We start from the raw sequence: 27,109 nt of genomic DNA on the forward strand, positions 1-27,109 counted from the left end.
GTTAAGGGGTGGCCCTTGCTCTGAGGACACAGTGGGATGTAGGCCTTGGGAGGGGCACTTTTGCAGACTTGGGGCATTTAGGGGAGCACCCAAGAGGAAGTGCTCTGAATCTCACACCCGAAAAAGGAGCAGAGGGGGAAAGAATAGGAAGAACGTTCCAGGCAGAGAAAAAGAGCATATGAAGGTGAGAAAGCACAGTATTTTTTGAACTGAAAAATACTCGGAAAGACCAAAAGTGGACAATGCAAGGTGAGGCTGGAGAGGCATGAGAGGCCAGACTGGGGCTTCGCATGCATGAGGGTTTTGATCAGGGAAATGTGGTGATCTGAAAAACCTCTCCTGTAATATGTACGTGATAATAAGGAGTCGAGACCAGAGAGGGTTATCCACAGGCAAGTTGATGGTTTCCTAACCTAGGGAACTGGTAGGAAATAGACCTGGAGGAGATGCTGAAGGGGAAGACTTGGATTTAAAGTTTATGTAGAAGATAGAATTAATTTGATTTGTTAATGTTATGGCAGAGCAGAAGAGATAGAGGAAGGAGTTAAGGTTTCCTTCTTGCACAGTGAGCAATGGCGTCCCTCGCTAAAACTGGGAACTTAGAGAAACAGGGAAGAGAAGGAATCAGGTTCCTTTGGACAGGGACCAGGCTTCACAGATCTGGGCTGAAGATGTAAATGGGAGATCTTTATCAACGGCGTGGAATCGAGGCCATGGAGCAGATGGAATCAATCAGGAAGAGTGTAGAGTAATAAGAAAAGTAGGTCTAGGAGTGACTGCCAAGGAAACATTTAGGAAAAGGACAGAAGACAAAACTAGGAGGATGAGGAGAAATGATGCCAAAGCAGCTAAGGAAAACAGCATTAACAATGTCAAATGATACAGAAAGATCTGATATAACCCACAAATGATCACTAGATTAAATAAGAGGGAGTCATCTGTGATCTTGGTAGGAGCAGTCAGTAGAGACGTGGCTGGAGGATTAGTGGGGCTGAGGAGGTGAGTGAGGGAGCAGACAACCCCTTCAGCAAGACTGAGGGCGCTGGAGGGAGCGCGCAGCTGATCACACTTGTGTTGGCTCCAAAGTGATGACCAACGTTACTCTGGCCACCTTGAGGATTTGCCACTGAAAATATTTTTTAAATATTTATTTTGCGAGAGAGAGAGAGAGAGAGAGAGAGAGAGAGAGAGAGAGAGAGCGAGCGCCCCAGCACGAGTAGGGGAGAGGCAGAGAGAGAAGGAGAGAGAGGATCCCCAGCAAGCTTCATGCTGTCAGCATACAGGTCCACTTGGGTTCCGATCCCATGAACCATGAGATCGTGACCTGAGCTGAAAATTAGAGCTTAATCGACTGAGCCACCCAGGAGCCCCTTGCCACGAAAATTTAAGCAAATAGGTGACATACTCAAAAGCTTCATTTATACAGATGCTGTGGTATAAACTCAGATAATAATCCCCTTGGAAAGGGGAAACTCTTGGTGCCTCTCTCCTCTCCCAGTCTGGACAGAAACTTTTCTTTGCCTAAAGAGAAGTGATGCAGAAAAACTCTTGGGAGAAATCCAAATACTCACATATTCATGGGGAAAGAAAATAGCAACACAGTAAAGTCAATCATTTGGAAAATTTTCCACATAAATACCTTTAGCTATTTGAGGTAGCAGATTTTCTCCAAATTAAACTGTTGCTATGAAAGTCAATGTCAGGAAATGGCGAAGCTCAAAAGTCTAAATTGTACACAGAATTCTCAAACAGGATTCCTAGGTCCATCTCTCAGTCCGTTTTATGCTCCCTGCTTCTACAAAGGTTCAAAGTATTGCAGAAGGGGCATTTTTCAACTTCTCATGGGGGAGGAGAGGCATCGTATTGTTCAAAGGCAACAGCTGCTGCAGAATCAGGCACAGCATTAACAATAATCTGGAAAGGATTTTGTTTAAGCCTCCAGGCCTGAGAGTAGTTGAAGGGACAGGAAGCTTTCATGTAGAATGGAGAGTTTATGTATCATTTAGGAGATTCTTTATGTGTGTGTACAGCACTCGAAGAGGTGAGTATACGAATGCAAGTGGCTTGGGAACACCTTGAACTTTAGTAGCAGCATCCCTTTGCTTCAGTGAAACTTCAGTGAGAACTGGGCAAAATATTAAGTACTAAACCTTGACCTGCCTCCTGTTTGGAGCGACAGGTAACTTCAGTCTAAACAAACCTACAGCACCCAAGGGGGATTAGGAAGACTCCTGAGGAACAACGGAGAGTGGCAGGAGCTACCATTTTTTTTTTTTAACAAAAAGCTTATGCAATAAATAAAACAACATAAAGATATATCTTAATTAGGGCACTGTAACCAGTATTGAACTCCCCCCAAAAACATTTCAGGGAAGTAATTTACCCTACTGAATTAAAGGCAGTTTGTGTGCAAACTTGCTACTTAGTGTTTAGGTCATGTGGCTTACTCAATATTGAGTGAGAAATCTTTAAACAGGCACATGCCGGAGGTATTTCAGCAGCAGCATGGTGAACCTGTTCCTGCCTGTTGGGAAATCCATTTTTTTGGCTCAAACCCACTCAGAAAGTTGTTCTTCCCACCAAATTGAGAGAAACCGCTCTATTAGATATAGGGTAATAGGGAAGACTATGTGGATCAAAACACAGGCCAGGTGGAAGCACCTGTCAAGAGGTAAATGGCGATGGGGGAAAGGGGGAGAAGGAGAAGCTAGCCCAGAGGAAAAAAACCTGGATGCTCACTGGATGCTTCTAATGATATAGGCAATGAGACTCTACTCAGTGGGGATTTTGGCTAAGGGCATAAGCGGAGACCAATTTCTGCAAATAGAATGTAAATCCTGATGCAAGGCAGTGACATCCTGGTACAGATAGGCGTGGGCAAGAACAAAGAGGATTCATAGAGAATCCACAGAACCAAGAGGAGAGGAACCCATGCCAGCCCCAAACAGAGACTATTCTTCCAGCTCAGAGCACTTACTGCCTCCTTTGTGAGGTGTAAGAGCAAGTTCTTATTGGAACTCTATTCTTTAATCGATTGATTCAGTTAGCCAACATACAGTTAGTTGAGCACCTACTATGTGTGAAGCACTGTCCCCAATGCTTAGGATACAATAGGGAAAAATTTAAACTAGACAAAAAAGATCCCCACTCTCTTAAGTCTTATATTATTTGTGGTTATTTATAAGCATGCCTAAATTAACATTCTAATAAAATACATAGATTAAAAAATAATTGTCAAGAACAATCTTATCACAAAGTCCTAAATTAGCCCCTTCTTGTATTGCTATAGTGATGGTTCTCAACTATAAAAGTCATTAGGATCACTGGAACATGTAAAAACTTCTGATGCCAATGTCCCGCACCAAACTAATCACATCAGAATCTGGTGTTGTGATGTTGGGGCTCAAGCGTTGGTATTTTGCTAAAACTTCCTCCAATTGATTCTAATGTGCAGCCAGGCCTGAAAGCCAAAACCACCTAGCCCATTGGTTACCTAACTTGAGCTAACATCAGAATCACTTGGAGGGCTTGTTAAAGCTCAGATCACTTCACCACCTCTAGAGTTTCTCATTCAGTAGTAATGAAGTAGAGTCTAAAAATTTACGTTTATGTTTCCAGGCGATGCTAAGCCAGGGACCACACTTTAAGAATTAGAGTCTAGATAGGGGTGCCTGGGTGGCTCAGTCAGTTGAGTGACTGACTTTGGCTCAGGTCATGATCTCATGGTTCATGAGTTCGAACCCCGTGTCGGGCTCTGTGCTGACAGCTCGGAGCCTGGAACCTGCTTCGGATTCTGTGTCTCCCTCTCTCTCTGCCCCTCTCCCACTCATGCTCTGTCTCTCTGTCTGCCTCAGAAATAAATAAACATTTAAAAAATTAAAAAAAAAAGAATTATAGTATAGATAAACGTTCAGATTAGAGGGATCCTGCCTATTGTTATCAAGACAAAACCAGGTATATTTTACTACCCAGGACTGGTTTCTGTTTTCATGTGCCAAATAGCACAGTTACATGCCTCAGGATTGATCCAAACTAGAAATTCCTGCCTTGGTGCTACTGACAAGTAGCAGAATCTTTCACCCTCGCCCCAGCCTCCATGACCCCCAACACACACAAATGACGGGTTCCCCCAACCACAGTGGCCCTCTCAAGTCTTGGGTCAGTGTCTGATGAGCAGTTACAAGAATGGCTGCTACAGAACCAATTTCTTTCTCTCCAGTGGACAAAACACTGGTGTACCCTGAAGACAGTTGAAAACCTCAGACTACTGGAGATAAAGGGTATACTCAGTAAAAGCAAAGAAGGAAGAAATAACTTCAAGGTATTCGTGCCTTAAAAAGGAGGTACGAGCCGCTTCCTTTGGGACTAAATCTTGTAGTTCCAAGGGGGTGGATATTTTTCATACTGAAAGTGAAAACCCACAAATACGAGTGAAGTACATTTTCCTGTTTGTTGTGATCAATTTCAACATAGCTGTCTGAGTTCACTTGAGTTCTAGGTACAGACCTATAAACAACTGTGAAACAAGGACTTAAGCCTGGGAATCTGGACTTGAATACAAGGGAAGATGTGGGGAGTAAGTTACAGAAAGAATGTGACAAATATATTAGCTCTTTCCCCCAAATTAGTGCAGAAAGACATTTCTACTACAATTTATCTACCCTCCTCTTTTTGAACTATTCCTAACACTTTCAACATAGGTTTCAGTAATTCTTTCATGCCCTTAAAATTTGCCTAGAATCGTCCCTTCCAATAGCATTTCCAGAGTGCACTGTCTATAAGGAATTAAAAAACAATAAAAGTCTGTCTTTTTTATGATCACGCACTAGCAAGTCTAAACGAAGTTAGTGATGAAATATTCCCTTCGTTGGAGCACACAACCCCATTTCACTTCACTCTTGGTTGCTCCTTTTAATAGTTTTTCTTAATTGAAAACCAGTGCTTCCCAGGTGGCACTACTCCCATCGCTCCTCCTTTTTGTTAAAGTTTATTTATTTTCAGAGAGACAGAAAGAGAGAGAGAGGGAGGGAGTGGGGGAGGGACAGAGAGAGAGGGAGAGAGAAGATTCCAAGCAAGCTGCCAGCACAGAGCCCGATGCGGGGCTGGAACCCACAAACCGTGAGATCATGACCTGAGCTGAAACCAAGAGTCAGATGCTTAACCAAGTGAGCCACACGGGTACCCCCCCCCCACCATTGCTTCCCTTTAAAATTGTTGATGGAGAAGGCTGGCATTTTCCTGGTCTCAGGCAACAATTCCAGAAAAGCTTTTTCTATTGACTTTGGGGTTATACCATCCTCTTTGTCATTGGGTTCTTGCAATCAACTACTAGCTGCCCAGGTCACTGCCCAACATTCACCAACGGTTATTCAAAACTCCACCCTTACAGTGTGCCTTGTGCTTCAACAGCATTCTCTCCCCCGCTGCTTCAACAGCTCATTCCTTAGACCAGACTTGGAGCTTGGCATCACCTAGAACAGTTTCCTGCCAAAATCTTAAACAGAGGGATTCCGTTCTGACTCCAATGTCTAGGGCCAACACATATACTGATAAAGACTGTACGACTTTAGGAGTGGATTGCCTGCTAACCGCCTATGTTCCTTATGTTCTTATCATTTAGCCTTACTCAACCTGCTACTTTAGCTCATCAGACTCTCCATTTTCAACGATATATTTAAACTGTGTTCTGTGTGCCAGACACTGGGCTAGATCTTCCCTCGTGAAGTTTACTGTCCTACTTCTTCCTTTCCTCCCAGGCTAGGAGACACAGACTTTATTCTCTCTCCAGCTGTGGATCCCTGGGTCTGCTTTTAAGAGTATAATCACTAGTATCCTTTAATTGTCTTCTGTTATTTCCACATCTGCCCTGCCAATTTCCAGCCCTGCTTCTTTGCTGTATTTATTATGCATTTATGAAGTCGAACCTTACCTGGACATGCAACACTCCTCCAGATTAATGTTATTTACACCAGCTGCTTAACTTTCTCCCTCTTAAGCAGAGAACCTCACCTCCCACTTTACTGCAGAGGCCACAAGCATTCATTTCCCCAATATGTCCTGCCCACTTCCAATCTTGTCAAGACTCCATTTTACCCATCCTTTGCTTCTTAAATCTGGGCTTTTGGGTGCCTGGGTGGCTCAGTCAGTTAAGCATCTGACTTCGGCTTAGGTCATGATCTCAGTCTGTGAGTTCGAGCCCCGCGTCAGGCTCTGTGCTGACAGCTCAGAGCCTGGAGCCTGTTTCAGATTCTGTGTCTCCCTCTCTCTCTGACCCTCCCTCTGTTCATGCTCTGTCTCTCTCTGTCCCAAAAATAAACAAACGTTAAAAAAAAAAAAATTAAATCTGGGCTTTTATCCCATAAGCCTATTTGTTTCTAGGAGCTTGCTCCAGAAATGAATTTCTTCCTTTCCTATTTCTTCAATATTTCTCTCTCCCACTTCATGATTCTTTTTTTCTCCGCATGCAAACTTCTTCAAATGGGGAAAGTGTGTCTCTTTTCAACTACCATCCTCCTTTTTTTTTTTCTCCTTCTAGGTGAAATTTGTTAGATGAAAAAGCTATACTTTCTGTTATAAGTTCTTCACTTCTCATTTAATCCCAAACCCATGCAGTCCGGCCTCTGCCTCCTCCATTATCTGGAAACCATTCTCCCCAATGTCACCAGGAACTCCAAATTGTAAACCTAGAGTCTTTTAGAGCTCCTCTGACTGAACCTGTCCACAATGGCTGGTCCTAATGACCACCTCTTTGAAATGTACATCCTACTTCTCTGCCTTTCCTCCTTCTCTTTTACCTGCTCCGTGTTTTTTTTTTTTAATTAAAATTTTTTTTTAATGTTTATTTACTTTTGAGAGAGACAGAGACAGAATGCGAGTGGGTTAGGGGCAGAGAGAGAGGGAGACACAGAATCCGAAGCAGGCTCCAGGCTCGGAGCTGTCAGCACAGAGCCCGACGTGGGGCTTGAACTCCCGAGCTGTGAGATCATGACCTGAGCCGAAGTCGGAGACTCAACTGACTGAGCCACCCAGGCGCCCCTTACCTGCTCCTTCTTATTTGTTCACCCATGGTTCCAAAGTGAATCCACTTCTTTTCTTAATTTCAAAACATCTTCCCTGAGATCTGACTCTTGCTACAATTGAGGCATCAATATCTGTGGCCTCCACCTCCTTCATACCCCCAAATCCATTGATCTTTTATTTTTTTCTTCATGTAATATCAAGATTCATTTCAGACAAATCTCTCAAGTGTAACTATATCATATTGCTAGTTAAATGCAGAGCTGCTGCTTTAGTGGGCATCTGAGCTTCGCATAGAGTGGACATCCTTTTCATACACAAAAAATTTAGGAACAAACGTAATGACACATGCCTATTAGAACATGCCTATTAGGCACATGCCTCTTCACGTCTGCTTGGAGATAAGCCACCATGTACCATGGGAGAGGGTCGAGATTCTACTCAATTATTTTGGGTTTGCTCTAATCCAAAAGCAGAGAATTAAGTTCCCCTTGTTTAATACCTCATCATATATTGCAACAATTTTAACCTGTAATATTTACAGCAGGGTTAATCATTTCAACCACTTTAAAAAATAGTAGAATGTATAACTTTGAGCAATGCCACTTCCTGGAGCCAAGAAAATCTTTTATATAATTAACCATCTGAGGTCACAACATTTGGAATTATTAACTATAAACCATTTTATAAATTAGGAGATATCTTCCAAAAATAATGACTTTACTATTAGAAGAGCAGATTCCCCACCCCACCCCACCCCCTTTCTGGAAGTAATTGGATACTAGGGCTAACTGCCCATTATGGCTAAATCTAGATTTTAATAATTTGACCACATTGTGGTAGACATGTCAGGTTTTTTTTATCCCCTATCATCAATCTAGAATTATCAATCCCCTTCAAATTGCCTTTCCTTATTCTTTGTAGGTCTGTTGAAACCTTTAATCAGAGTCTCCCAACTTTTCCTGGTGACCAGATATGGTTAATATTAGTACATTATAAATCTGACCATAGTGATTGGCCCTCAGTGAGCTTCAACTGAACCAATCAGAATCTTTCCCTGGGGGGGGGGGGGGCGCCTGGGTGGCTCAGTCGGTTGGGCGTCTGACTTCGGCTCAGGTCATGATCTCACCGTCTTTGAGTTTGAGCCCTGCATCAGGCTCTGTGCTGACAGCTCAGAGCCTGGAGCCTGCTTTGGATTCTGTGTCTCCCTCTCTCTCTGCCCCTCCCCTGCTCATGCTCTGTCTCTCTTTGTCTCAAAAATAAATAAAAACATTAAAAAAAAAGAATCTTTCCCTGGGGATTTATATATGAATATTGAAGAAAAGCTTTCTTTTCTCTCTGCGGTCACTACCTAAAATAATGTAATTAAATCAAGCCAGGTCTCTTTTCCTCCTGGTTTCCCCAGCCCATAGGAGGAAGTCCATTCCAATGCACAAACCCGTAAGAGTAAAGAAGCAGAAAGAGAGTGAGAGGAACCTGAAGATGTCATTTGAGTCCTTGAAGCAAGATTCCCTCCTGGATTCCCATTCATTCTCCCTTCTGCCTAAGTTAGTGTGAGTTAGGTTTCTCTCAGTTGCTTCTGAGTAGTCCTGACCAGTAAACATATCTTCTACGTATAAGGGAATACTTATCTTTTCATCCTCTGTAACAGAAGGGCATGTGCCAAGCTGTTCCAAGTGATAATCAGTTTGTTTTCCAAATTAATGGCCCATGGAATGCTAATATTCCACAGGATGTTAACATGTGTGCCATGGATATTGTGTTGGGTATTCAAGTAAGCTTGAGAAAGATAAACAATGTGAAATAGATTTCTTCACAGTAGGATCTCTCAGAATAGTTATTAGAATATAGTGGTATGCAATATGAATTCTCAAAAAGACGACTAGTATACTAATTTCCGCAAATTATCTGATAATCAAAGCTTTTTTGAATAGAATCCAGCTTGGGAAATGTTACGTGCCTTTCCATTGAACAGGCAGGGATGGATATCCAAGTAAACTAATAGGCATAAACACATATACACTTATTCACTTGTACTATAGTTGTTTGTTTCCATGTGTTGTTTGTGTTAGACTACACTTCCTGAGGGTATTGGCTATGTCTTAATTGCCTTTGTATCCCCAACAACTAGCATAGTGCCTAAAACAGAAGGCAATATTCATTATTCACCCATAAATGAAAGAGATTAAAATTTTTAAAGTTATGGCAAACATTTGATTAAATTTTCTAAACTGTAGGTAAATAACAGAAGAGTTGACAAAATAAAAAATTAAGAATAAATTGAATATACCCTCTTCTGTTAATCAGTGGGTATTCCTTTGGAACATACTTAATCATTTGAGGAGTAGTAAGAGAAGTTGAACCACTTTAACTTCAAATCAAGTGTCCGGCTCCTTTGAATGATCAGGAACTATAGATGCTAAAAGGCAAACTCAAAGATGATTTCCATGACACGAGCTTCCTGGTACCGTGATTTTGGATGGGCAGGAGAGGCACAAATGACATGTTGGCTCTCAGGAAATATGATTTGGAATTTAACAACCTACCCAGGCAAATCAACATTTATTTGCCTCACTGCCTTCATATATTCATTTATTCCACGTATTTGTATTAAGTGCCACATATATGAGTGTGTAAAAATCATACTCCTACCAAATCACATAAGAAAATCCCAGAGCCATTAGATATACCTATCAAGTAGACAAACACAGCCTACATCTAGATTTTTGAATACATACGGGGCTTGCCACTTGCCATCACAGGAGTTCACCAAGAAGAGACATCTGTCATTTAACACTACTTGGGTAATTTGCACAGTAACTCTTGAACTCACAAATGGTTTATGGTAGATAAAGTTTAATGTCACAGCTAATATGTATTGCATTTAAAACATCTTTAAGATGCTATCATGCTATCAACTACATAAGAAGGGAACTCATATTGAGGGTTTACTTCACAATATTAGGTTTCTTTAAATTATTTTCCCACTTTGGAAAGGAAAAAATTATTTTTCTTAACGCTATTTTTTTATTCTGAGACAGCATCAGAGTGCCGGCACGTGAGTGGGGGAGGGGCAGAAAGAATGAAGAGCAAATATCCCAAGCAGGCTTCATGATGTCAGCGCAGAGCCTGATGCAGAGCTCCATCCCACCAACTGTGAGATCATGACCTGAGCCATTATCAAGAGTCAAACGTTTAACCGACTAAGACACCCAGGTGCCCAAGAAAAAGAAAAATTTTAAAGTAAGAAGAGGAGAAGCATAGGTGATTAGTTTCATTGGATTTTCTTCCCTGAAGAATTCTTCTAAGATACATATAATTTCTGATGACCCTAATTTCAATAAGAATGTTTTCAGACTCACAACTGAAGGAAGCATTGTGTGGGTATGAAATTTTAAAAAGCCACACTAATAAAATATACCACTGGGTTACCAAATTAAAATATTTCACTCTGGTTTTATCTATGTTCAACTTCTGATTTTAATTGGTCCTGTCTTTCCAGAGACAGCCATATAGGCCATTTTGATGGAACTGGTTTCCCTTTGTCAGGAGTCCTGACAGGATGGCATTAAGAACAAAAGAAACACAGTCCTCTCCCCTCAAACAAATGACTTAAGTAAATAGGATTAATAAAACTTGCCGTCTCTACTATTGTTTGAAAATCCCCTTATGGTCTGTTTCTTTCCTTCCCAGGTTTCTCAGAACTTCTATAGGCAGCAAACATCAAAAGGACCGAAGATTTTTATACTGATTCAGCCACCCACAGCAATGAAGTAAACCCTGATTTTCTTTTAGTCTAGGAAATGATCAGCAAAGAGGCTTCATAAACAGCCTCTTTAACACTTGAAGCTTAAAAAACCAGGAAAAAAATCAGTGTAGCAGAATGGTTACTGTCATAAACACCTTTGAAGGTTTTTCTTTTTCTTTTTTCTTTTTTTTTTTTTTTAAGTAACCCTTCTAATCCCTCCTCTACCAACATTATAGAATATTTTCTTTACCACAACTTTTTGGTTAGGCATTTTAAATTATGCCTTTTAAAAAAACAAAAGATAAAGTATATTACATTTTGGGCATGACTTTCCTCCTGCTTTTTTCCTCCGCTCGCTCCCTTAAATGCTGATCCGTTTGCTGTCCCTGGGGGTTCCGCCTCCAAGTTTCAACTCCCTCCTCTGGTGACTTTCAGCCCAGTCATGCCTCTCTTAGTTCTGTCTCCTTTAGGTCTCAGAATTCAGCCTTTGGGACTGAATCACTGACACCTCCACACAGCAGCACACCCGGCAGTCCAGCCAACTGCACGCTGACACGTTTGCATCTCGGGGGAGGGGGCCCGTCCCCCGTGCAGGCTTGATGAGCTCTGAGGCCAGGTGAGATGCTGAAGCCGATGTTCTAGAAAGGCTATTGAGGCCAAGAGAGAAATCTGTGGCTTTCTCCAGAACTCAAGCAGACACATCAGCTCGAACATAGTACTGTAGGCTAAAGTGACCAACTTTACCGGGAAAAATAAGATAAAGTGGGCAGAGATCCAGATAAATGTATAAGTAATACTTGATTCAGTGACCCTCCGCCCCCCTTTTAAAGTTTATTTATCTTTCGACAGAGTGAGCACAAGAGCATGTGTGAGCAGGGGTGGGGCAGAGAGCCTTGCAGAGCCCCGTGGGGGGCTGGCTCTATCTTGGGGAATGGAGATCAATGAGCTGAACCAAAATCAGGTGTTGGTTACCTAACCAACAGACACACAGGCACTGTGTTTTTTCCTGTTTGTTTAGCCCCCCTTTAAAGGATTTTTTTTTTCCTCAGCAGCACTGTTTAGGTAAGGGCAGAAATAAATCTCAAGAACCCTGTATTTTCCTTTCCTACATTAAGCTAGAGATACACACACTGACATTCCATGGGACCGCTCTTTGAACGGAGAAATGGAGAAATTCCTTGAGGAGAGTCATGGACCAGAGAAGCACAATGAAATAGGTCGACAAAACCACACTTTGTACAATTTAACAGTGTATCAGCTATATATTATAGCTAAATCCCAAGTTTAAGGAGCAGCCGGGGAAAGGGTGGACAGGCTAGAAGAGAAGTAGGGCAGAGTTTCCTAAGTTGCTGGTGTAAACGAAACAGGTAATTAATTTTTATGAAATTTTACTCTAATAAAAGTTACAATGGCCAAATGTTGGCCTCTCTAGACACAGCTAACAAAGGACACCAGGAGATGGGTTGTGTCTCTTTTCACGTTTTGCACCGTGTGTAAAGCGACAGCATGAGTGGTTTCTTAGGAAGAAGAGCTCTTTCTTGTCACAAGACCTTCTTGGTAATCAAGCTCTGAGAAGAAACAGGCCCAGCTCTCCTAGGGGCCTAATCATGACCCCAAACACTAAGCCCACAGGAAAACCCACTTAGTCCAAGTTAAACTAACAGAAGCGGCGTTAATCTTGCTCCTCAAAGGTAAATTATTTACTCTCCCTCAAGTTACTGGGTGATCCAGTGGCCTGGATAGCAAAAGAAAGCTATTTCATTTTCTATAAAAGCTATAAGCTGAATATCCACGTAATTCTAATTTCTTTTTTTTTTTTTTTGGCATCAAGAATTTATCATCAGCAAAATTGATAAAACTGGGAAAATAAATATTCTCTTTAAACAGAAATTAAAAATGGTTGCCCCAAATAACACAATGGTCAATAGTTAAAATAGCTCTTCAAATATTAAGTCGACACTTACACATCCTTCAACCTGATAACTTTATTTTAACTGAAGTATAGTTGACACAACGGTACACAATACTCATTTCAGGTGTGTAACAGTGATTTGACAAGTCCATGTTATGCTGTGCTCACCACAACTGTCACCACACAACACTATTATCATACCATTGACTGTATTCCCTATGATGTACCTTTCATCCCTGTGACTTATTCTGTAACTGGAGTACTGTATCTCCCACTCCCCTTCATTCATTTTTCCCATTCCCCCAACTCCCCTCCCCTCTGGCAACCATCAGTTTGTTCCCTGTATTCACTCATAATTTTAATTTCTTAGAGATATAGCCAACCTTGTCACATATATGAAAGGCAACTCAGATTCTCTCTCCAACCAACTCTAAATTTTAATCTTTATTGTCCTCTCCTGATTGTCACAACTCCTCCTGCCAGATTCCCCATTATTTCAAGAGACAAGAATATTCCCTAAGGCCTCCTTTTGAGTATACATCTTTCTGAGATCATGTTTCTGGTTTCCCTGAAGACTGTCACATCAATAAATCTATCTTTTGCATAGATCCTCCGTTGTGAAAGTAATTTTATCACCTTAGCCAGGCACAGCCAACATTTCTCTCTTATATGTATTCTTCAATCTGATCAGAAATGTCTTGCTTGGACTGCTCCATTTGAATGCATAACAGCATTTATATGAAGACCTTGGCATAATTGCAGATGGAGACAAGCCTTTCTGCAAATAGGCCAATTGCCAAGCACAGACCACAGGAAGACCCTAGCTGAACCTGGTCCAACATAAAATGGTTTATGTCCATTACATCGAAGCCTTAGGAAGGGTTTGTAGAGCGATAGTCTGAGACATCATAAGGATTAACTTGCACCAAAAGCTCCCAGGATTTAAAAAAAAAAAAAAAAAAAAGCATCAAAAGCCTTGATCTTTTAGAAACATCTAGAGCTTTCAAGCCCACACATACTCAGATGGTACTGATAATCCTCTCTCTGTTTGTAGGATTTGGAAGAACTACAAAGAATAAAGAGCCACAATATTTTGACAAAGAGATGTATTCTTCTCTTTAGGTATACTCGATGGAAACGTGGTCTTTCCCCCTTCAATTACTAAAACCTAAGTACAAGAAGCTTTGAGTAGATACTTTATAGGAATACAATAGATAAATACACATACTTATTTGGTACATATAAAGTACTGATACTTTAAAAATCATCTCATTGTATAAAACTTGACAGTTTTCAAGGTACTCTCCCATACATTATCTAGAAAGACTCAGTATAAAACATTTTGTTATTCAACTAAACAGCATTACTCCCTTTTTCCACTTCTGATTACATGAGAGGCCATCAGCAATTTTTTTATTTAATTAGGATTTATATCCCACCTGTTTCCAAACAAGATTGGAAACGATGCAGAATATTAAACCCAGGGTAAAATGGCAACATTAAAAATCAAAGAAGATACAAAAACAAGTAAAAGGAGTAGATGTTTCCAAGCAACTGCAACAAGTTGTGACAGCTGGGCCATGAACTTGCCTCTCACAGGAGTTAGCATTTGCTCGCCAGGTGGGGATGCTGAAACTCTCGGCGATTTAACAGGATGTTTACAGAACTGTCTTACCATCAGGGCCCCTGGATTAATCACACTGCTATCTTTCTCTGACAGTGGTTGGTAAGCCAACTGAAATGGCATTTTCAGCGGTGCTTCTATTTAGAATGCAGATTCCTGGGCTTAATCTTAAGATCCCTGGTGGTACAAATCTAGAATTGTATTTTCACATGCCCACTAGGTTATATTTTTGCTCTGTAAATTTGGAAACCACTGCTTTTCTGGGATTAGTGGCTGTTGCATGGGAACAATAGAAAACCCAGCTTCAAGAAGGTAGATTGTTCTAGTAATCAGTCTCTTGGATACTGCTTTTTGCCTTCCTAGTCCTGCCCTGTGCTCATAATACTTTCAAATGCCTGGTTCATTACCCGCTTAATATTTTACTTTGGATGTTCCCACACACTTGGCCTCTTCTGACTATAATATTCTCCTTCCAGCATCCCATCCCTGTCCTGCTCATCAGCTTGGTTTAGATTCCTGCCACAGACTCCTGATATGTGTGTATGCGCCATCACCTGCTGGTAATTCCTAAACTCACTTTGATAGCTCTGCACATGTTGCAATTTTTACTTGTCTCACTTGGGGTTAATTTACTCCACTCCTGGGGTGCCTGGGTGGCTCAGCCGGTTAAGGGTACGACTCTTGTTTTTGGCTCAGGTCATAATCTCATGACCCATCTGTGCTGACAGCATGGAGCCTGTTTGGAATTCTCGCTCTCCCTCTGACACCACCCCCCCCCCCATGCTCTCCCTCTTTCTCAAAATAAACTTCTTAAAACATAATTTAACAAAGTTTACTCCATTGTTGTTTATGGGAACATGTGAGATACTCCCTCCCTGACTTCTGGCCATTGGTGCCCAGATGTGGACTTAGGTAGGAGGAATTCTCTCTTCTCTGCTTTTATTTCCAGTTAAGGGACCTTATGGGATTATTCTCTGTATTTAAGGTATGTATCTTCTGCTTTTCCCACTCTCCAAATCCTCCCAAAGTCTGCTATTCTTGTTATTTTCCACTTCCCCCTCAATATATTAACTGATACTGTTGTCTCCTGATGTGCCTCGGGTGTTTGGCCATTTCACATGAAGGCACATCCAACATCCTGACTTTAAAGTTTGTCCAAATTTCTGCCCTATAATGATCAAACCTCCAGTCATACGCATGGGGTTTCATCACCATTCAGCACCTATTTAGCCCCAAGGTCTTGTTCTTGTTCTCTGAATTTTTGCCTATTCTCTTAAAATTTAGGATAATACTCTTCCCCTCCCCCACCTTTATTAGGCTTGTAAGACTCCTGTCGAAAATATTTGCTCCCTCTTCAAGAATATCTTTGTTCCTAGCTCAGAGCCCCTCTTTCTGGTCATAGACCACCCAGGAAACAATTTTTAAAAGATCATGTGTCACAGGCTAGGAACCTGGAGTTCTCCCTTTGTCAGCAAGAGAGTGGACACAGAATTAAATAGGAGAGAGACTAACGTCCAGGAGGAGACAAAAGCTGGAACAGGCATTTTATCTCCGTATTTATTGAGTACTCAAGATCTTACACACGTGGTGAATGTGGAGAAAACAAGATAGTATACACGTGGTGAGCGTGGAGAAAACAATCAGTCAGTAATCATTAACTTGTGTGTGAGAGAAGCAAAGGGTCTGAGGGGCAAGTGGTGTTTGTGATCAAGGTACATTGGTGCCAGATGGAAAGTAATTTCCTGCAGGTGATATAACAAGTTTCTTGTGATCTCATTACAATATCTCAGTAACTAACCTTGGGTGCTTTCGTCCCGTGGTGGCAGCTTTCTGGCCTAAGCTTTTTTCTACCTCATTTATGTAAGTATAAGGAATTTTTGAACCTATTTCCCCACAATCATGTACAGCACATCCTGAGAGTTTTCTGTGTTTGATTCTGCTTCCTAAGCTACCAGTGTTAACAAGACCAGATGAAAACACCACCTCCATACTGAAGACTGAAGTTCCTTCAGTCTTCCATTCAAGACTTCAAAGTTTCTGGGAAAGCTTTTACTTTTCTTCAAACTGACCAGACAAGCCACAACGAGCATAGAGTGTCTCTTGGGTGCATGAGGCATAGGACCTCACTTCTGAATTTTGAGAGAACTCACAGGGGAGGCAGCACAGCTAATATGGCACAGTAGGTCTGCACACAGGCAATTCCATAGCTATCCATAGGGAATCACAATTATCTCTTCATGCGACCTACGTCATGATTGCTTTCATCTGCTGGGGTCAAGCGCCAAAGCTGCCTCATACCAGCTGGTGACAGCCAATTGCTAGATGTTTAGGATCTTTGCAAGCTAGTTGCTTAATACAGGCATCAATAAACATGAAATTATATTAACTTACAATAAAATAAATTATATTTAGAAACAAAGGCAGTATGGCTAACAGACACATGAAAATATGCTCTCAACATTACTCATCATTGCAGAAATACAAATCAAAAAGTACAATGAGATAGCACCTCACACCTGTCAGAAGGGCTGAAATCAAAAACACAAGAAACAAGTATTGGTGAGGATGTAGAGAAAAAAAAAAACCCTCATGCACTATTGATGGGAACGCAAATTGGTGAAGCCACGCTGGAAAACAGTATGGAAGTTTCTCAAAAAGTTAAAAATAGAACTACCCTACATTCCAGTAATCACACCACTGGGCATTTACCCCCAAAACACAAAAACACTAGCTTGAAGGGATACATGCATGACTATGTTTATTGCAGTATTATTTACAATTGCCAATTTATGGAAGCAGCTGAAATGTCCATCAATTGATCAATGGATGAAGAAGATGTGGAATGGAATATTATTCCACATAATGGAATATTATTCAGCCATAAAAAAGAATGAAATCTTGCCATTGGCATCAACATGAATGGAGCTAGAGAGTATAGTGCTAAGTGAAATAAGTCAGAGAAAGACAAAAAACATACAAATTCACTCATGTGGAATTTAAGAAACAAAACAAACGAGCAAAGGAAAAGAGAGACAAACCAAAAAAACAGACTTTCAACTATAGAGAACAAACTGATGATTACCAGAGGGGAAGTAGGTGGAGAGATGGGTGAAATAGGTGATGGGGATTAAGGAGTGCATTTGTTGTGATGAGAACTGAGTAATGCGTAGAGTTGTTGAATCACTATATTGTACACCTGAAAATAATCTAACATGTTTACTGGAGTAAATACATTACAATTAATAACTTGTATAAATAATACAATATACAAAAAATTGAAAAATTAAAAGAAAGGTAACAAATAAAATCAAATAGTAATTATTTTACTATTATCTATGCTCTTGAGGTTATTTATGTCTGTGGTATCTATACAGTAGAAATAATATATAATGGTATGCAAGTATCTCAACTCTGTGTTAAGTGACATCAAGTAGGTTGTTTGAAATAAACCATGGTAAAAGTATGTACACCACAGAAGACAGTAAATGCTACTACATATCAGGGCTTATTCCATGCCGTATCCCAAACCCCTAGAAAGTTGTTGAATATTTACCAGCACATTATTGTTGTGAATCCAGTTAGTATTAAGATGGAGAAACACAAAGGTACAGTATAATTATGTGGAATTTCCTGACTTTAATTCACAAGTTCCCATTTCCTCCAGCCTTCTTTCCTTTCAAAGTGGTCTGACATCTCCCAAGTCAAAACATGTGGAAGTATAACTATATCAAACAACTGACCTGAATAATGTTCATATTGAATTGTTATTTTATTAATTGGCACTCCTCTCTAAGGTGAAGTCAGAAATTCCTTTATATAAATTTTATATCTGACTTTTCTCTGTTTGAAATCCCTGCTCCTTTACCTACATTGTCCCCTAGACCCTATTCTGCACATGTGTGTATCAGTGTTTGTGTGGGCATATCTCTGGGCTCTGTACAGCAGTTGTATAGTTACTTCTTATTAGCTAAGTTGAACTTCAAATAACTACAATTTAAGCCCAACTCTGTATCTACTAAGACACTACAAAGGGAGATCATTAAATGTCTTTGAATCAATAGTTGAATTCTTAAGAGGGAATTCAGGAGGAGGTCAGCAAATGTTATTAAAGGATCAGGAACTGACTCAAGAAAATATAAAGAAAGTAAGACTCTTTATATGGCAGTGATAAGGCTAATGGTAAGCTGAAAGTGATCTTGCAGAATGCCTGGGAATTTTATACAGAGGAGTCATTGTTCTCAGTTTCCACTTAGGATAAGTTCAGAGAGATTCAACTTACGGCACTTCATAGAACTTGAGAGGAATTCAGTAAAAGAAAATTATCTTAACGGTTTTTTCCCCCCTAAAGTTGTTTTTAATCAGCCATTTTAATCAATGATTCCATAGAAGCTTAATTTGGAGGTAGAGAATCTTATTACTAAAAAGTCACCCAAAAATGCAGTCAATGGAAGATGGGATGTCTGGATTTTCCCCAAAAGTAGATATGGACTTCAGGTTTCTAAATATTCTCTGATGTTCTAAGCTCACCTGAAGATCATATTTACTAAGAGTACCCCAAATAGATGGGTATGTATACATAAGGGATAAGGTTATAAATACCTAAGACACATAATACTAACTCAGACCAAGAAAACATTCTGTCTGAGACTCAGTGTCTGATCATGCCAATGAGATCCCTCTGTGGGAGGGCCTTAAATAAACAAGTTCCCCTAATAACCTACTACATCCATTTTGTGTGTCTAATCCCATTTTGAACCCATTAATACATTAACATGTGCAACCTCCCAGGGTAATTATTTCCATAGTTTTTTATTCTAGTATTCTGGAATTTGTTTAATCTCTGTGCATACATTAAACTTTTTTGGGGAAATAGGGTATAAACCACTAAATATATAGTAATTGTTCGACTCAATTAATTATAATTAATAAATTTAAAAAGTCAGAATTTACCCTACTCAAACCCTACAAGATTTAAGGCTTTGGAGGACTTTCATAATTTGGCTTCTATATATCTACTCAACCTTTTCTCTCACTGGAACCTTTCCCCAAGCCACTCCAAATCCTATGCTTCAACTATACCAAATTATTGGCACTTCCTTAAAATAGCCACAGGTATTTGGCAGAAAGATATTTCCCCTTTCTGAAAGATGTTTCCTTCTACCACGAAGACTTCCTGACCCCCCTGCCACCGCCTACCTGGTTTAGATGCTGTTTCCATGTGTTCCCATAGTACTTTGCGCTTGCTCTCACCAAGAGTATTTAAATTCCCCATTTAGACCGTCAGGTCCTTGAAATCAGGGACTGTCCTTTTTGTTCATTACTCTATGACAATATAGAAGGCATTCGGTTATTATTAACTTATAAATTAAATAGGTTAATAGATTCGGAATAAAATCACTATTGAGTTCCATACTAGAGGCTCAGTTCATCAACTCTGGCCCTCTACAAAGAATAGCCCAATGAGTCATACTCATCATTTTTCTGAATCACACTAGGAATCATTCAGTCTCCCAAATGCAAATTTATGGTGATTTTTATACACGTGCCAATTCATGTTTTTGCTTTCTTTTGTAGTTGTGTCTGGGATTTCATTGAACTTCTTGGCTAATATCTGCAGGCAATACTTGTAGTGGCCCAAGATCTATTTTATAGGTTGGAAAAGATCATTTAAAATTATCATCCTGTAAGGATGGTTTGTAGGATAAAAAAGGTAGAAACAGTGAACTGTGTTTAAATTTATCTTGTTTGATTTTGTATGTTACTGGTAGCACACATTTTATTTAGCCTTTGTTAAACATAACTGAAAAGCCACTGTGAAGTTCAAAAACATCTCCCCTAAGAAGCAAAAGCAGGAGAAACTTTCAATGCGACGAGGGACATTAAGCCCTGATTTTGAAACAGCTTTGTCCTCACAAAGATGACTTATTAAGGAAACTAAAACAAGAGTGGAAAAATCAAGGAAGGGATGATCAGACTAGTAAAGATTAGTTGAATGTAAGGAAGTCTGCTCTAAATTTGTGTATAGGCTCTACTGGGAGAACAGAAAAGTGTCATGGCAGTAAGGTGTGAATTGGGGGGAAAAAACATCTTGTCTTGGTCTATAAGAAATCTTACTTGTCTTTATTAGTTTGCTCTAAAGTATATGATATTTCAAGCTTGGAAAATAACTTTCTTAAAATAGTTTCAGTACAAAGAGATGTTGATGTTAATTTAAAATTCGTTTTCTTTTTTTTTCAATATATGAAATTTATTGTCAAATTGGTTTCCATACAACACCCAGTGCTCATCCCAAAAGGTGCCCTCCTCAATACCCATCACCCACCCTCCCCTCCCTCCCACCCCCCATCAACCCTCAGTTTGTTCTCAGTTTTTAAGAGTCTCTTATGCTTTGGCTCTCTCCCACTCTAACCTCTTTCTTTTTTCCTTTCCCTCCCCCATGGGTAAAACCCGTTTTCAACTGACAAGTTATTTTTAAGTTATTTTTCTATAGCAGAACTTAGGAGTTCTAAATGACATTTTCTGAAATAAATTGAGATTTTAATTCCAAGTCATGTCTCACAAGAAAATTGCAGGTGAATAAGGAAGGTCGCCTTATAATTATTAGTAAAAATATAGTTATCTGCTTAGATTGTTATCAGGAACAAGCAAATGTTTCTTTTCCTTTGGGAATATAAGGGTCAAATGATACAAGCTTGCTTGTAACTGATGATAACTAAAGATTGGTGATTAAAGCATAGGTGTTTTTTTTTTTTCTGCCTCTTTCTTCATAAACTTGCTTTCTTAATTATTGTAATCAAAAGTTTAGTAAAAAAATACGATCAATTTTATGTCATGAGACTTTGAAAAGCAACCCAGGAGGGTTGAGACATTCTCAAACTGGTCGTTCTGGTAGTGATTGTAAATCATTCTGATGGAGGGAGAGGATAATCAAAAGATTCTGTACATTCATCCAAAAAATCATCTGCACAAGAATGGGGGTGGAGACGCAGGGTTTAGTGGCCCATGTATAAAATTAGATGGTTGTTGGGGCGCCATCGGTGGCTGAGTGCTGAGTGGCTGAGTCGGTTGAGTGTCCGACTTCTGCTCAGGTCATGATCTCACGTCTGTGGGTTCGAGCCCCACGTCAGGCTCTGTGCTGACAGCTGAGAGCCTGGACCCTGCTTCAGATTCTGTCTCCCTCTTTCTCTGCCCCTCCCCCACTCGTGCTCTGTCTTTCTCTCTCGCTCTCTCAAAAATAAAAAATAAACATTAAAAAAAAGATTGTTATCTAGATCCACACACTGAAACGGGTTATGTCTCACTAGTTTATTTTAGTCTGAACAGTTCTATCAGTTCTTTTACCCATGATATTCACTTTTTTGAAGCATTTAAAGTGGTTTTGCAACATGTCTGTCATTTTGGATTTATCTGATTATTTTCTCTTGGTATCTAATTATTTCCTTTCATTCCTCTTCCCCCTGAATTTCCTGTAAGTTAAGTCTCAAACAAGGAAGGGTTGACCAACTATAACTCACAGGCCAAATCCAATACCCCACTTTATTTTTTGTAAATAAAGTTTTATTGGAACAGAGCCACACCCATTAGTTTACATATTGTCTATAGCTGATTTCCTGATATAAGGACAGGGTTGAGACTGGTCACAGGAGACCATATAGCTCACAAAGCCTAAAAAAATTACAGTCCATCTCTTTCTAAAAAATCTTTGCCAATTCCTATACTAGAAAATCAGTTATACTGAGATAAAGTATTTTGGGCAAAAAGGTGATGTAAGATGTATTTAATATTGCATCATCTCAGAAGGCACAATGTCAAGCTATTAGTCCACTATGAGTCATGTTAAATTAGTACATTTGATTAAAGTGGCGATACCCAGATCTCCCCATTGTACAGGCATGTTTTCCCCCCTCTTTTCATTTAGTAAGTAATTCATTGAGTGATACTTTGGCTCTGCATAAATATCTTATTTCTCAAAAATTTTCCATCCAAAGATTTTACTATCTATTGATGATCTTTGCCTGAAATAATTATTACATTGGAGATTGAAAAGTGCCAGTTTGATGAATGGATAAAGAAATTGTGGTTTATATACACAATGGAGTACTATGTGGCAATGAGAAAGAATGAAATATGGCCCTTTGTAGCAACGTGGTTGGAACTGGAGAGTGTTATGCTAAGTGAAATAAGCCATACAGAGAAAGACAGATACCATATGTTTTCACTTTTATGTGGATCCTGAGAAACTTAACAGAAACCCATGGGGGAGGGGAAGGAAAAAAAAAAAAAGAGGTTAGAGTGGGAGAGAGCCAAAGCATAAGAGACTTTTTTTTTTAAATTTTTTTAACGTTTATTTATTTTAGAGACAGAGAGAGACAGGGGAGGGGCAGAGAGAGGAAGACACAGAATCCGAAACAGGCTCCAGGCTCTGAGCTGTCAGCACAGAGTCCGACAGGGGGCTCGAACTCACGAATCGCAAGACTGTGACCTGAGCCAAAGTCGGCTGCTCAACCAACTGAGCCACCCAGGTGCCCCAAGAGACTCTTAAAAACTGAGAACAAACTGAGGGTTGAAGGGGGGTGGGAGGGAGGGGAGGGTGGGTGATGGATAGTGAGGAGGGCACCTTTTGGGATGAGCACTGGGTGTTGTATGGACACCAATTTGACAATAAACTTCATATATTGAAAAAAAAAAGTGCCAGTTTCTAAATCTATTATTTCTTCAACATTTATGAGCTGACAAAATAAAACAGTCTAAGCTCCACTTATAATTTCTCAGCTCTAGACCTAGAATCAGCCATTTTCTTTTCAATTAATCCTGGTTTCTTTAGGTGAAAATGATGGTTAGAGCGAATCAAAGCCACAATGAGCTACCAACTTACACCTGTCAGAATGGCTAAAATTAACAACTCAGGAAATAGCAGCTGTTCGTGATGATGCGGAGAAAGGGGAACCCCCTTACACTGCTGGTGGGAATGAAAACTGGTGCAGCCACTCTGGAAACCAGTAGGGAACTACAGCATGACCCAGCAATTGCACTACTAGGTATTTACCCAAAGGATACAAAAACACTGATTTGAAGGGGCACATGCACCCCACTGTTCATAGCAGCACTATCAATAATAGTCAAATTGTGGAAAGAGGCCAAATGTCCATCAACGGATGAACGGATAAAGAAGATGAGTTATATATATATACATATATATATATATGTAAATATACATATACATACACACAATGGAATATCACTCCACCATTAAAATGAATGAAATCTTGCCATTTGCGACAATGTGGATAGAAAGAGAGTATTATGCTAAGTGAAATAAGTCAGTCAGAGGAAGACAAATACCATATGATTTCACTCATATGAGGAATTTAAGAAACAAAATAGATGAACATAGGGGAAGGGAAGGAAAAATAAGATTAAAAAAAGAGAGGGACACAAACCATAAGAGATTCTTAATTACGGAGAACCAAGAGGGGTGCCTGGGTTGCTCAGTTGGTTGAACATCCGGCTTTGGCTCAGGTCATGATCTCACAGTTTGTGAGTTCGAGCTCCGGGTTAGGCTCTGTGCTGACAGCTCAGAGCCTGGAGCCTGTTTGAATTCTGTGTCTCGCTCTTTCTCTGACCCTCCCCTGCTCACACTCTGTCTCCTTCTCTCAAAAATAAATAAACATTAAAGAAAAATTTTTTAAAAATACAGAGAACAAACAGAGTTGCTAGAGGGGACATAAGTGGGGGGATGGGCTAAATCGGTGATGGGCATTAAGGAGGGCACTTGTTGGGATGACCACTGGGTGCTATATGTAAATGATGGATCACTAAATTCTATTCCTGAAACCAATATTACACTATATGGTAACTAACTTGAATTTAAAAAAATTTTTTTACATTTATATATTTTTGAGAGACAGAGTGAGACAGAGAGTGAGCAGAGGAGGAGCAGAGAGAGAAGGAGACAGACTCTGAAGCAGGCTCCAGGCTCTGAGCAATTCAGCACAGAGCCTGATGTGGTACTCGAACCCACAAACTGTGAGATCATGACCTGAGCCGAAGTCAGATACTTAACTGACTAGGCCATCCAGGCGTCCCTTAACTAACTTGAATTTAAATAAAACCTTGGAAGAAAGAAAAAGAAATGGGGGAAAAAAAGAGAAAATAATATTTAGGAATCAATACCTAAATTGAGGTAGATGCTAGTCTGTGTGATTTAGCACCTGCAGTGTATGGCCCACAGGCTGAAATATTTATTATCTAGCCCTTTACAGAAAAAGTGTAGTGACCCCAGTTACAGAGGGATAACAGAAGGGAGGGCCATCACAGACTTAAATAGTACTAGATATACTCATTGCTATTGAAGTGTCATTGTTTCTAGGCCATTTCAGTGACTATTTCCAGAGAGAGAAAAATTTATTTCAAACAAAAAAAAAATCACAAGTCCTTATTGATATCTTCATTTTATGTTTAATACTGACATTTTAAAATTTTATTAATTTAACATTGGTATCTTTTCTTGTACACACAGTCCTAGCCCCATTAACATTAAAACGTTCTTTTAAATGTTTTGTCCTACCACAAATGTAGAATATTTCAAGGTCACAATTAGCACAAATATTAAACCTACTGAGTGAAGTTTAGGATTTTTTTCCAGTAAAACAGAAAGTTTTCCCTTAGAATTCATCCAACAAAGGCTGTAAAAAGCATTAGTTTCAAAAGTTAGTTGAAATAATTTTTTCTTCATGTGGTTATATTATCTTAGTTGGGGAGGCTATGAAAAAATTTAAATATCAACTAGGGAAACTGGAATATAGACTAGATGCAGGAGGATATTTTGGAGTTTTTGTTCATTTTCTTAGCTATCACAATGGTATTGTGGTTAAGTAGGTGACTGTCCTTATTCTTAGCTAAATCATGCCAAAATATTTAGTGGTGAGATTTCATGATGTCTGAAATTTTCTTTATTTTTTCTTTTTTTTAGAAAACCTGGATTTATTTGTTAAACTATAACAAAGACAAAACAATTTCATCTGCAGCACTCGGAGTACTTACATCCCAATTTCACCTGTTGTTATGGACACCGACCCAAGAAGTTTGAATTAAAGGATATAAACTAAGAGATTATAACAAAACAGACTTGTGAAACGTGGTGAAAGGAGTAAAAGGTAGTCAGAAGCACTTGTGTTAGTGGTATATGTGGCTAGGATATTTCCCAAGAGACTCCCTAGTGATGCCTGAATGAATTTATCTGTGTCCCAAGTTAGTAAAAAGAAACTTACCCTTATGGAGATGAGTGGAGGTCAGGATTTCTCTGAGATCCCTTTGTCTTTCTTTTTAAGAGGTAAGGGGATCCTTAGGCTCTAAGGGGGTATATCTTAGACTCAGCCCCCCTTCTTCCCAGTCAGTCCACCTACACCTTCAAGTGCCTGTGCGTTCTCACCACATAGTCCTGCTAGGTTACAGAAGATGCATACAGTAAAGGCAGGAACTGTAGGCCCACTCTGAGGGTACCTATACACAGAAAGTTTTGAGGTAGATGATAAACTACAGATACCCTCTTGGTTAAGTTAATTCACCTTTGTTAATAAAGGTCATAGTTTCTTCTACTGGTAACAACTTTTTGTCTCTGTATAGTCTGTCTCAAAAGAGAATTGATTCGGGTAAGTTTGGGAGAAAGAAAAAGACTTTCATCAACACCCCCTCCACAGTAGAAGAGGCACCAAGTTCTTTCTGCAGTCAGGAGCACAATCCCACAGCAGCATAAATCATTTTCAGTGATCAATGTCTGCATCCTCCACCTGCTCAACAACTGTTGGTGTAGCATCTACCTCCATCCCATCTTCATAATCTCTTGTTGAGTCTTTTGTCCAGACCAGCCATGTTATGCCGGCTGCTCACAGACTGAGAAAGCATTTCTTCTAATCTCCCCAGTGAGGCTCGGCCTTCTGCTGTTATATTGGATAGTCCTGCTTCACAGGTGTAAAATGTAGGGATGTCTCCCTGCCCTTGTTCACATGCTTCCACATCATAATCTTCTCCACTGCAATCATCTGAATCTTCGTCCTCAGGATCTGAATGCAAAGCCTGGTATTCACCCATTGCAGCGAACGTTGCCTCCAATGCTGACTTATCATTAGGCGCAAATCTAAATTCAGCAATAGGTTCGACAGCATCATCACTGTCTTCTCCAGCAACAGATTCTTTTGATTCTTCTCCAAATTTGGCATTCACCATAACATACAAATGCTCTCATGGATAGGCATTTAAGTCCCTGGACACTGCATGCAAACTAATGGTGGGGTATTCCATTAAGAATCCCAATTCAGGGGCGCCTGGGTGGCGCAGTCGGTTAAGCGTCCGACTTCAACCAGGTCACGATCTCGCGGTCCGTGAGTTCGAGCCCCGCGTCAGGCTCTGGGCTGATGGCTCAGAGCCTGGAGCCTGTTTCCGATTCTGTGTCTCCCTCTCTCTCTGCCCCTCACCCGTTCATGCTCTGTCTCTCTCTGTCCCAAAAATAAATAAACGTTGAAAAAAAAAATTTAAAAAAAAAAATAAATAAAAAAAATAAAAAAAAAAGAATCCCAATTCAGAGTCACCAAACCAAGACAGGTGCCTCTCAGTGATATCAAAGGGGCCGGTGCTGAGGCCCCTGCCATTCAGCACAGCCTCAGTGTCTGGCTGTCGCCAAAGCCCTCAGCCTCAATGGCAGCAGGGACCTTTTGAGGAAGCTCATTGCAGCAGGGAGCCAGGAAGGCATAGGCAGGGAGGGAGCTGAAGCACAGCAACTCCTGCTACTTGCCCGCACTTTCTTTTAAAT

The 27,109-nt window shown here is 40.1% G+C and overlaps 1 protein-coding gene, 1 long non-coding RNA gene and 1 pseudogene across 6 annotated transcripts in view; 1 reads left to right on the plus strand and 2 right to left on the minus strand.

The window, feature by feature from the left end:
* The window catches only part of CCDC148 (coiled-coil domain containing 148), a 264,311-nt gene that overhangs the window by 15,598 nt on the left and 221,604 nt on the right, over positions 1-27,109 (minus strand). The window lies entirely within an intron of this gene.
* LOC147578492 (uncharacterized) lies at positions 8,298-11,086 on the plus strand. The gene is made up of 2 exons (XR_015255244.1): positions 8,298-10,281; positions 10,711-11,086. It is a non-coding gene; the product is annotated as an uncharacterized LOC147578492 (long non-coding RNA).
* Positions 24,815-26,611, minus strand: LOC147578493 (methylosome subunit pICln pseudogene; annotated as a pseudogene).

The sequence above is a fragment of the Puma concolor genome, chromosome C1 (assembly GCF_028749965.1).
Source record: "Puma concolor isolate L17-30 chromosome C1, mPumCon1.1.hap2, whole genome shotgun sequence".
Lineage (NCBI taxonomy): Eukaryota > Metazoa > Chordata > Mammalia > Carnivora > Felidae > Puma > Puma concolor.